Below are 4,282 nucleotides of genomic sequence, written 5' to 3'. Positions count from 1 at the left end.
CAACATTAGCCAATAAAATTGGGTATGTATCATATTAATTGAAGTTTGATAAATTATTTAGAAACACGTGTCCTTCCAAGATTTAGCAGAATAGCAGGATTTCCTGGTGTAATTGGGGCCATTGATGGCACTCAAATTGCCATAGTGGCGCCATCAGTTAATGACGAAGAATACCGAGAGTACCTTTATGTTAATCGTAAAGGATTCCGTTCAATCAATGCTCAAATTGTAGGAAATTTTACCTTGTTTATTGGTATAGTTGTTTGTCTATTAAATATATTGAAATTAGGTTTGTGACCACGAAATGAGAATAATAAACTGTAATGCAAAATTCCCGGGTTCAGCCCACGACTCTCATGTTTTCCGGATGTCGTCGGTGTCAGAACACCTAGAAAGAGCGTATATTGCAGGAAGAAAAGATTGTTGGGTTATTGGTATAGACTTTCATTATTGATAACATATTTAGTAATTTATGAATTTCTTTTATCCAGGTGACAGTGGATACCCTCTAAAGCCTTGGCTTATGACGCCAATCACACACACTGCAGTTGGATCACCTGAATTTTGATATGATAAAGCCCTCACTCAAACCCGCCAAATAGTTGAATGCACCATTGGGTTATTGAAACAAGTTTTCCGATGCCTGCTTTTACACCGTACCCTCCACTACCATCCAACTGCAGCTGGTTTAATATTTTATGCTTGCTGTACATTGCACAACATGCGTAGAGACGCGGCGCATCGTCCTGAAGACGACTTGTTTACAGAAACCGAATCAAGTGATAGTGAGGACAATGAAATAGATGTGGGAAGGCAATTGCGATTACGGAGACGGCAAATTAGGCGAGAACGACGGGCTCTAGTTATCGATGTTCCAGAATATGAAGCTGGCCCAAATGAAAATTGGCTTCGCGGAGGTCAAGGAGTAAGAGGTCATATCATAAGGCGATTTCGTTGAGCATTAGGAACCATCAATTACTCCAAAATTAATACATATCTTTTTGATGTTTTAAAAATGATGAGAAGAAATGTCTTTGCACACCATTTGTGATGCAATAGACCAACTATGCTAAAATAAGTATTTGTCTCTTTTTGAAGTGTTCAATTCGTGTAAAGAATGAAATTTCTACAATTTCTTAGCTATACGAAAGTTAGTACTCTTTAATTAAAATCTGTTTCAAAAACAAATTGAAAAATACACTTGACATTTATTTTTTAACATTCACAGCTTGCATGCATTGCACAAAGGTCCTCATAGTTTTTGCCATTTCAGAAAACGTGGCAGCTATTTTATCCACAGACTGACTTTTCTCTTTCTCGATTACAATCTTCTCTCTTTCAATTTCGTTTCTCTCTCTTTCAATTTCGTTTCTTGCCCTCGCAATTTCGTTTCTCTCTTCTAACGCAGTTTTAATTCCATTGAAAATGAAATTCTTTTCCTCCTCCATTCCCTTTAAAACCGCAGTGGCTTGTTCAAAATTTTCGGTATTGGAAGTTCGGATATTCTTTCCTAAATTTTAACAAAAAAAAAACTTCTGTTAAATACATTTGCTATTCATTGATATTTTATTTACGTCTGTTTCGTCTTGTCCTTGTAGCCTCTTCATTGTCATCGGTGTGCTTCTCCTCATTTTGTCCATTTTTGTCTAAAAATAGTTTTCCAAAATGATACAACAAGATTCTTTGTTTAAAAACATTTTATACTCTCACCATTTTCATCGACATTTAAATTAATAGGAACTTGTTCGTGAGATCCATCGTCAACGGTATTTGGCGACATTACCTCAAAGTGAAATAGTCCACTAGGGTCTTCATGAACACTAATTTCCTCTAATGGCGTGGCTTCAATAATATTATGCCTAACATTTGGGCTGGGGGGCTCTTGCACTTCTATTTCCTGTGTCTTAATCTTATATTAGTATTTGTGCAAAATTAAAACACTGAACACGTAAATTTTGTAGGTTAAAATATAATGTTTAGTCTGTGTTTTTCTTAAAAAATGCTAACTCACGCTTTGAAGTGGAAATCCAATTTCAGGAATTGCGGCATTTCCCTCAAAGCAAAGTGTACCAATTATAGCCAACAATCGATTTTCCAAATCGGTTAGTTCTAATTTGGTTTTTTCTCCACCTCCTGTGCCACTTTGGGCTTTTTTATAGCAGCTGCCTTACCTTTGGTTTCTGACTTCCAGTCAGCCCATGACTAATTAATGAAAGTTAATCAATACAAAAATATGTCAGTCAGACTTAAACAGTAAATTACAAACCTTCCTCCACTTTTTCACATCTTTCATTGCGCCTGTTCCCTCGGCATTTAACTTGTCAACTAGCTCAACCCACAGCCTGTCTTGAGTTATTTTCGTGAATTCCGCCGTGAATTTCCCAGACACTAACTCCGGATGCAATTCCATAAACTCCAACATGACCAATCTTTGGTCACGCGATGTTTTTTGGCCGCGAGGAGCCATTCTTTCGCCTAGAAAAGATAGCGTTGTGAATTTCTACACTGACAATTAAAATTGGCCAAGGCTTACTAAAAACTAACGCTTTTAAGGTTCTATTTACCTCATGTATTGAGACAAATACGTAGAGAAACGGATTTTGTAAAAACACTAAAGATAAAAAATATTAAGTCACGAAAATTATACAGAGACTCGATATAATACCGTCAAATGTGGCTTTTAATAAACAACCGACTCACCGAGTGGACTCAACTTAAAAATCTACTTGAAATCGTCTGCTAGATAAAGCAGCGTAAAATGATTGGTCTAAGGAACACTCGCGATAGCCGCCACGTGACATAAACCTCTAAAAAAAACTAGGATGAAAAAAAAACCCCGTCACCCTATACCGAAGCGTTTATCCCCCTACGTCTTATAACGAAGGGGTACCGAACGTTCTTAAAAACAACCATTGAATACGAACTTTAGTTTCCGAAGCACAGCTTTCGGTATGGGCCGTTCGGAATCGCCTTCGGAATTTTTTTTTCGTAAAGCTGAGCGAACGCCTTAGAATAGAACCCCAGAGCCTGCATACCGTCCTTGCTGGAACTCACAAGGATCAAGTCGTCGGCGAAGCAAATGATGTTGGTGGAGGCGTTGTCGATCTTCACACCAATGTGGGAAGGTAGGGTTCGTGCTAATTCGTCAATGACGCAATTGAAGATTAGTGGTGATAGTGGATCTCCCTGTTTCACCCCGTTAGTGACAGCAATGGACTCCGTCTTCGACTGCCCGCAGGTAATGACAGTGTCGCACCCTCGGTAAGAATTAACGATGTAGGAGACGAACTTGGATTCGAGGCCCGCGGCATTCAAGGCACGAGCAATCGAGTGGTGTGACACGCTATCGAAGGCTTTAGATATATCGATGGAGACCATATTGAGTTCCGTACGACGTTTCCTGGCTCTGCTTATGAGATGGTCGACCAGTAGGGTATTGGCACTAATACCATCGACGGGAAGAAATGCTTGCTGTGATGGATGAAGGTCGATGGCTGTGGTAAGGCGCCTGGCAAGAATAGCGTGAAAGAATCGAATCAAGATAGACGATATAGTGATAGGTCTCCAGTTGCTGGCTCGGGAGAGATCCCCCTTCTTGGGAAGTAAAACCGTACGAGAGGTCTTCAGATATTCAGGTAAGTCCTTCGTCAACAGAAATACATTGAAGATGCAGACCAGCATCTTAGCGCTGGCCCGTTTGAGCCACTGTAGGGTAAGACCATCAGGGCCCGGAGTAGGCGACCCGCATTAGCGTAGGCCATCAGTGACTTCCTCGAGCGTAATGGGGTAGTAAACTTCCGCCTTGCGCGGTCGATGGACGATTGGGTCGGAGTCTTCTTTCGATGGTTGAGAGAAGAGAGTACCGTACGTATCGTTAATATCTTCAAGAGTTGGTTTAACGGCAACGTCATCGAGATTGTGGAGGACTTCAGCAGCAAGGCGCTTGCGGTTAGTTTTATAGAGGCGCTGTAGATATTTGTAACGCCGACGTTTTTCCTTCCGACGATTGACGGTGAACCGACGTGGAGGCTGTGGCTGTTCCCGCACGTTCTGACGGGCTTCGGGAAACATGTTTTGCACGCTATCCAGCGTAAAGGTGCCGTCTATAATGCCCTGGCATATAAGACGAGCATTTGCGTCGGTGTCGTCGCTGTGGTCGTGGAAGAATCGCCGCAGTTTGTCTGTCCCCGAGTCTTCAAGGAGGTTATCAATCTCCCGAGTGATGTCTTCATTGGACGAAGAGGATAGACGTAAGAATACTTCATCGCCGCTGGAGTCTTCA

Source organism: Phalangium opilio, unplaced genomic scaffold (genome assembly GCF_054372755.1).
Source record: "Phalangium opilio isolate 3A_F unplaced genomic scaffold, DU_Popi_V2 ptg000521l_1, whole genome shotgun sequence".
In the NCBI taxonomy this organism is placed as follows: domain Eukaryota; kingdom Metazoa; phylum Arthropoda; class Arachnida; order Opiliones; family Phalangiidae; genus Phalangium; species Phalangium opilio.
Note: the sequence above shows the minus strand (reverse complement) of the source record.